Here is an 8,571-nt window from a genome sequence, read left to right on the forward strand (position 1 = left end):
CTTGAAGCTATTTATTCAGTTTGTGCTTTAGGCATGAATAGTATCAGTTGTTAGGGCAGGAAAAGCAGCAGCCAGAGGAGAATCTTATCAGGTCTTGGCAATTCTTTATTGTATGGTTGCACTTGACACTCAAATTAATGAAACAAAGGACCAACTTGATGAATCATTGGAAGCAGATTATCTGTGTTTCTCCAGGGATCCTTTTAGATGCTATTAGAAGCAGCTCCTGCATTTTTCAGGATTATTCCCTCTCCATCTAGCAAGTTGCCCAGTGACTGATAAAACAATTCTAATATATTTTGCCATGCCAAACAGAGGCATCATGTTTATGATTTAAGTTCATGGCGGCATGTTGGACATCTGTTACACTGTATGTTTGACCAAATTCATTAAGCTTATGGGTTTTTTCCCCCTCCTGGGATAGCAGTTAGCTAGTTGCTAAATCTACTTATGAAATGGCCAGAGTAAATTTAAAAATGTAATTCAGAACTTGATTTGAAAGATTTCAAGGTCTTGGCTTTTACATATTTGATTAGATTAATGCGGCTGTTTTAGGCATTCTGGCTTGAGAGCCAGATGGACAAGATAGGGTGAGGGAAGCGAGATAAAGAAAACAAGTCATAGAATTTACTTCAGTTTGATGATCACTAATGATCGCCTGTTATTTGGTGATTCTGTATTAGAGAATACAATGGTGAATAAGACAGACCTTCTCCTCTAAGAGCTTACAGCCTAATATGTGTGCGTGTATGCACGTGTGTTGAGACGAGTTCATGAATAGGCAATAAAAGGCAGAGTACTATAGATTCAACACAAATTTATCAAGCACTTCCTATGTTAAGCACTTACTCTGTTGAGTACCTACTATGTGCCAGGCATTGGTGATACCTGGATCAATAGACCACATGCTATCCTCATAGTCTATTCCCAGGTAAGTGCTTAGAATCTTTCTGTTACAACCTTTAGAAACAATCAACATACCTGATTTGTTTTTCGACTTCTAAATGCCTGCTTATGTAAGGTCTGAGGGCTTTGTTATTTCAAGGGCATCTACCTATGTTTATGTACCTTTATATGCACCTTTAAGTTAATCATTTGAATAGCTACACAGAGTAGAAAACAGGCAGCATTCACAAACACTTGACTGACTTGGAGACAAGTGGACAAGTAGACAAGTCAGTGAAGCTTTTTAGTTAATCTAACTTGCACAGTTCAATACAAAGTGAGTTGAGAAATCACAATTTGTTTCTCAAAATCCAGATAGCTGAGATGGATTTCTCACCATTTAAAATTTTGCCACATTTCTGCCTCTGGTGCCATCACATCCAATCAAATAGCTTCTTCCTTTTGAAAAAAGGAAAAAAAGAAAGGAAAAGAAATTGAGTGTTCTGCAATATAGGTTATGTGATAAAATGAAGGTGAGAATTGATGAAACAAGGCATGTCATAGGGCGATGAGACAGCAGGTGGAATCTGTGCTCAGAGGGAACACCAGCCTGTGCTCACGCCACAAAAGGCAGCAAGAAGCTACCAAAGGAGGAAGAAAGACAGACTGCTGGAAATCCACGAGCTCTGCCCACGATTCCTAAAATTCCTAAGTGACTTCTCAATTTAGAAACAAACGTTTCAAACATTTCAAAGATGGATTAAAACTAGAAAACAACATAATGAACTGCATTTGAGATACAATTACTTTCCACATTATGATCTCAAAGAAAAAGAAGAAAGTTGTACTACATGCAACAAGAGCAAAAATTTTAATAATGGTGGAAAGTCCCCATTGGACAAACTTGATACTTGTCCATTTATGTTTGCAGTTTCCTTAGCTCTCTTCATTTTATAGGCTAAGCCTAGTGGTTCCATTGGTTGAGAATAAGCTCCTGGAATCAGGCTGTGAGGACCCAGATTCTGACTTTACCATTTTTCAGCTCTGTGATCTAGGGTATGTTACTTTGCAGGGATGTACTTTCCACATCTGCAAAATAGCACCCACCACAAAGCATTGTTGTGAAGGTTAAACAAAATACTACAAGTGAAATGTCTTGAGCAACACTAATAAATTGTTAATAGCATTTTATAGTTATGATTAATAAACTGAGCTTGAAGGCAAAACAGCAGAGCTTGACTTTTACTTCTAATTGCTGTATGACCTTGAGAAAGGGACTGTCAATATATCTATAAAATGGATATAACAAAGCCTATATCACAAATCGTTAGAGGGCTTATTAAGATACTGTGTATGTAACTGCTTTGTAAACTGTGAAGCTCTGCATAAACTAAGGTAATAGTAACTCATTCATTAATTCAACAAATATCAATTGAGCATCTACTGTGTGCCAGGTATTATTCTAGGTCATGGAGATATGAACAAGACACAGACAGACTCTGCCTCATCAGGTTTATATTTAAGCAAGGATGATAAACTAATACAATAGGACCAGGCATGGTGGCTCACACCTGTAATCCCAACACTTTGGGAAGCCGACGTGGGAGAATTGCTTGAGCCCAGGAGTTCGAGACCAGCCTGGGCAACATGGTGAGACACTGTTTCTACAAAAAAATACAAAGATTAGCTGGGCATGGTGGTGCATGCCTGTAGTCCCAGCTACTTGGGAGGCTAAGGTGGGAGGACTGCTTGAGTCTGGGAGGTCGAGGTTGAAGTCAGGCATGATTGTGCCACTGCACTCCAGCCTGGCTGACAGAGCAAGACCCTGTGTCAAGAAAAAAAAGAATGTCAGATGCTAGGAAGAAAAGCAGGGGAAAAGTTAGAGATTGAAGTGTAGGAGTTGTTGTAGCTAGGATGGCAACAATTGAGCAGAGAAATGAGTGAAGTGAAGGAGTTAGCCATGAGGCTGTCTGGAGGAAGGTCATCCCATGCAAAGGGAACATCATGTGCAAAGACCACGAGGCAAGAGATAGCTTGCCTAAGACCTTGCTTGGCATGTTGAAGAGATAGCAAGGGGGCTAGTGAGGCTGGAATAAAGGGAGCCAGAGAGCGGTAGAGGAGGATGGCAGAGAGGCAGTCTGGAACCAGATCATCTAGGACCTTTTCAGCCATGAAATAGATGGTGTGAAGGAAACCCACTGGAGGGATTAAGGCAGGTAAAGATTATGGATCCGTAATGCCTTGGAAAGGTCACCTGACTGCTGTGCTGAGAATAGCTTTTGGAGAAGGGAGAGTGGAAACAGGGAGATCAGTTTAGGCTATTGCAATGGTCTAGGTGAAATGAGGTCATAGAACTTTAACAAGTGACTGAATTCAAGATTTGCTGATTACTGGGTATGAGATACTATAATAGAAGTAGAGAGGCGGGAAGGAAAACTGTAAGACTTGTGGACTGGGCAGCTGGAGAATGGAGCTGCTATTTCCAATATGGGGAACACTGTGAGAAAAGAAGGTTTAGAGGCTGTGGAGGGAGAATTTGGATGTAGACACAATCAGTGTGAGATGTCACAGGCACTGGCAGTTCAGCATGATGTTGGGCTTAGAGATGTGAACTGAGTATCACAAGTAGGAATGGATGAGATCACCTAGGAATGAGCCACAGAACAGAAGAGGTCACAGGCCTGAGTCTTGAGAGTTGCAAATTTGAGTTGCCAAGAAAAGGAGGAATCTTAGTAACCACGGTACTGAAAAACAACAAATGACTATCAGAACTTGATTTGATTTAGGTGGCTGATTATTTTCATTTTTAATGGATTTTTCCATGCCAACACAGTCATTTATGTTCTCAAAGCACTTTTCAAATTTTATTATTGCACTAAGCATATTTAGTCATATCTATTTACATGTTTATTGTTCATCCTCTCTTCTAGACTATAAATTTTCTATGTCTTATTACTGTTTATATCCACCAAGCCTGGCACATAACTGAGGATAATAATATTAATCACTAACATTTAGTTAGCCCTTACTATGCACCAGCACTATTCTAAGAACTTTGCATATATCAACTTATTTAGTCCCTACAACAACCTCATGAGGTAGGTACTATTACTATCCCCATTTCACAAATGAATGAACTGAAAATCAAAGAGTCATTTGTTCAAAGTCACCAAGATAGTAGATGGTAGTGTTTGGGTAAATAAACATTTGATAAAACAAATACATGTTTTTTGTTAAAGAATGAATGAATAAGCCAGGCATGGTGACTCACACCTGTAATTACAGCACTTTGAGAAGCTGAGGCAGATGGATAGCTTGAGCAAAGGAGTTCAAGACCGGCCTGGGCAACAAGGCAAAACCCCATATCTACAAGAAATACAAAAATTAGCCAAGCATGGTGGTCTGCATCTGTATTTCCAGCTAGGGAGGCTGAAGAGGGAGGATCACCTGAGCTATGGGCAGTCAAGGCTGTGGTGAGCCAAAATCAGGCCACTGCACTCCAGGCTGGGCGACAGAGTGAGACCTTATCTCAGCAACAATGCAACAACAACAAAAGAATGAATAGAAACTTTGTGAGAGTTCCAATAGCCAAGTTCTTCTATTAAACCCTAAATTGGTCTGATTTACAAGAATACTGTATGGATAGTTAAAATCCAATCTTTAGATAGTATAACCAAAGGCATCATTTTGTGAGGTACTTTTTTTGCTAGTTTTATTTTTTAAGATCTATACATACAATAAAATGTTCAGAATTTAAGTGTATGGTTTGATGTGTTTTGACAAAATTATGCATTTTTAACTACCACCACTGTCAAGATATAGATCATTTCTGCCACTCCAGAGAATACCTTTATACTTCCTAGGAGTCATACTACCCCTAACCAAAAAGCAAACACGGAGACCTTGTTTTGAGTTTTATCTTCCCATTCTGTAAGTTAATATAGATGACATCATACAGCATATACCTTTTATTCTGACTTATTTTACTTAGCATAATATTTTCGAGATTTATCCATGTTGTTGAGTGTATTAATATCTTATTCCTTTTTATTGTTGAGTACTATTCTATTGTGTGACTGTAGCAATATTTAAAAAACATCTTTCCTCCCGTTAATGAACATTTAGTTTGTTTCCAGTTTGGGGTGCTTACAAGCAAAGCTATTACCTTAAGAGTGGAGTGGTTGTATCATATGATAGGTGTCTAGTCAACTTTAGAAGGCTATCAGACAATTTTCCATAGCGGTTGTACCATTTTATATTTCCACTTGCAATGTATGAGAGTTCTAGATAGTTCCACATCCTTGTCAAGCCCTCGATGTGGTCAATCTTTCTAGTGTCCTTTGCCTTTCAAAAGGTTTATACAGTTTTCAAGATAAAGACCCAAATCTCGGCCAGGCGCAGTGGCTCACGCCTGTAATCCCAGCACTTTGGGAGGCTGAGGCGGGCGGATCACGAGGTCAGGAGATGGAGACCATCCTGGCTAACACAGTGAAACCCCATCTCTACTGAAAATACAAAAAATTAGCCGGGTATGGTGGCGGGAGCCTGTAGTCCCAGTTACTTGGGAGGCTGAGGCAGGAGAATGGCATGAACCTGGGAGGCAGAGCTTGCAGTGAGCCAGGATTGCGCCACTGTACTCCAGCCTGAGCAACAGAGTGAGATTCTGTCTCAAAAACAAACAAACAAACAAACAAAAACCCAAAGCTTTGCTTAGTACACAGGATCCTTACTGACATTGCACTCACCATTCCCTTTCAATCTCACCTCCTAATTTCTGCACAAGAACCCTTGGAACTACTCATGAAAACTGTTCTTTTAATTCACAGTCTTTACACTAATCGAGTCTTTTAAGGAGTCCCTCCACCCCTCCACCTCCTCCTCTTTCCTTATGTCTCCACCTGCGCCCTCCACCAGCCTCCCTTACTTCCTCAACTTCCAGTAGGATAGTGGTGCTCCTCTTTTATGCTTCCATAATTTGGTTAAGAGCACAAGCTTGTATCATGCAGATCAGGTTTGGCCCAGCCTCTCACACTTAACTCCCATACCACTAAGAGAAGCCACTGATTTCTTTGTTCTCAATTTCCTCATTTGTAACAGGCTGGTCATTAAACCTTTCTAGCAAAGTGGTTGTATAGACAAAATATACTAATGTACATAAAGTGTTCCTCACCCTTTTGGGTATACAGAAGGGTCCATCTGAAGGTAGGTTTTTCATGAGGGACTGCTTGTTTGGTATAAAGGGAGGCACATTCGTCTTTCAAATGTTTATTGAGCTTATAATAAAAAATAAGAGTTAATATGAACTGTGTGCCTGCTGTTGTGCTCAATACACGCAGAAGCTTATTTCACCCTCACCATCACTGTCTGAGGCAGGTAATGGTGTCACCTCCATTTTACCAACAAAGAAACTGAGATATAGAGAAGTGAGGCCATTTGCCCAAGGTCACATGGCTTGAACGTGACATATCAAGATTTGACTAGGTCTGTGTCACTGTGGAGCCTTCTCTCGCAAACTCCACATTCCACACTCCACTGTTTCCAAAATGTTCTGACCTTAGGCTAAGTCGTCCTCTAAATACTGGGGATGTGAGGAAGAGAAAGACAGCCCTCACTGCGGAAGACAAACCCATATGCAGATAGTTCTTTCTGGCTGTTGTTCAGTTTTTATTTTAAGTTCCAGGTACATGTGCGGGATGCACAGGTTTGTTACATAGGTAAACGTGGGCCATGGTGGTTTGCTGCACAGATCAACCCATCACCTAGGTATTCAGCCCACATAAGCAGATAGTTCTAACCCAATATGCTAAGTGTAAAGATTGAGTTACAAACCAAGAAGTGGAAGGGGCACAGAAGAGGGACACGTAGCCATGTGAGAGCGGTTCAGATATAAATTTTGGCAGAAGAGAAATGCTCAGCTGGTTTTTAAGGAACACCAGAAGCAGGCCAGGAGAAGTCAGTGTTTCCAGGCAGAGGGGACAGCATAAACAAAGGCATGGAACCTTGTGATACGTGCTGGAAACAGACAAGCACTTCATGAGTGAGGCAGGGAGTTGTCAGAGCCAAGATGGTTCTGTACAGTTGCGCAGGTTGTGCAGTGCCTGAGGATGTACATCTAAATGGGCATCACTCATCATACATGTTGTAGATTTGTGTATTTATTCTGTCAGTTTCCTTGAAGATGACACTTAAGCATTTTGCTTTACCAGATATCAGTGTCACAACAATTTTCCAGTAGATAAAAGTAAAGTGTTGCAAGTAACAGGGACCTGTATAAATATGCATAAAAGTATTATTTGGGCTAGGAGTAGTCTGCTCAGAATTGCTTTCTAGGTGAATGTCACTGCAGATAGATGATGAGAAGGATGGACTTGTTGGGGGGAGGAGTGGAGTCAGAGAGCAACTAGGAGACTGTTGTAGAAATTCAAGTGAGAGATGAAGGCTTCAGCCAGAGCAGTGTTGGCTTGGGATGGATTTGAGAAATTCTTAGGCAGGTATTATGTTACAATGGCTAAAGTGGATTAAATCCTAACTTTGTGAAGAGGATTTATAAATACAAAGCGTGCTTTTTTCCATGCAAAATGGTGTGTATAATTCTGGTCACATTTCAGAATGATACAGGATAAGAAGAAAAAATGGCTTACATCTTATCTTAGTTTGAGTTCTCTCAGAAGCATACCCTAGGATAAGGATCCATATGGAGTAATATTTGGCAGGTGAAAGAAACCCCATTGGGAGAGTAGGGAAGTGCACAGGAAGGGAAGGCGGCCAATACATGCTGCATTATCAAGCAAGTTACTACTATAGGCAACTGGAGCTCAGTCCTGCTGGGAGCCTCCTGGCAGCCAGTGTGGAACTCAGGCCTCAGTTATTCCACCTGAGGGGTGAGGGAGTAGTGATATTTATTTGGTTGAGGACTGCTCTGGGCTTGGGGCTGTGGGCGTTGATTCCTTGGCAGCACAGGTGGGAAAGCAGGTGGGTCCTGGAGGCTGGAAAAATCCCTCCGGCAGACATGCAGGTGCTGGAAGTTTGAAGTCCCCAGTTTGCACTGAAGTGGTAAAGGCACAGGGATGAGGGCGGGGCACCAACAGCATCTGCTGCACATGGAAATTGCTCTGTAAAGTTCTCAAAGGAATCAAATTCATTATGTCACTCGAACCTCCCAATAACCTTGTGAAGTAGAAAAATGGGTGGTTTCCAACTAAGGCTGTGTATCTCTTATTAATGGTCAGTTCCTCCTCCCTCCACAGCTGCTGCTCCAAATAGAGATATCTTGTCACAGCCCTTCTTTTTCTCATTACTGACTTGTTTAGATGCCTGTCTCCTGATCTAGATTGTGAGCAGTTTCATTTAGAAACTTTGTTTATTACTCATCTTTGTTTTCCAGAGCCTCGCAAAAAGTAGGTGCTTAGAAAATGTGATTGTGAATGAACAACTGAATGATTATTATCGTCATCACCATTTTAACTTTTTTTTTTTTTTTAAAGCTTAGGACTGAGATTGCTAAGCAACGTATCCAAAGTTACCCACCCGATTAGTGGCATCAGGGCTTGAACTCAGCTCTTCCACCTTCTTCTCGAAAGTATGGGGATTCATAAACCCCAATGGCATATTAAATGTGGCATATATGAGGACAGGTCAACAACTATGAAGGAAGACCAGGACACTTCAGAAAGGGGAGCTGCTTTT

The sequence above is a fragment of the Macaca mulatta genome, chromosome 1, assembly GCF_049350105.2.
Source record: "Macaca mulatta isolate MMU2019108-1 chromosome 1, T2T-MMU8v2.0, whole genome shotgun sequence".
NCBI classification, from domain to species: Eukaryota; Metazoa; Chordata; class Mammalia; order Primates; family Cercopithecidae; genus Macaca; species Macaca mulatta.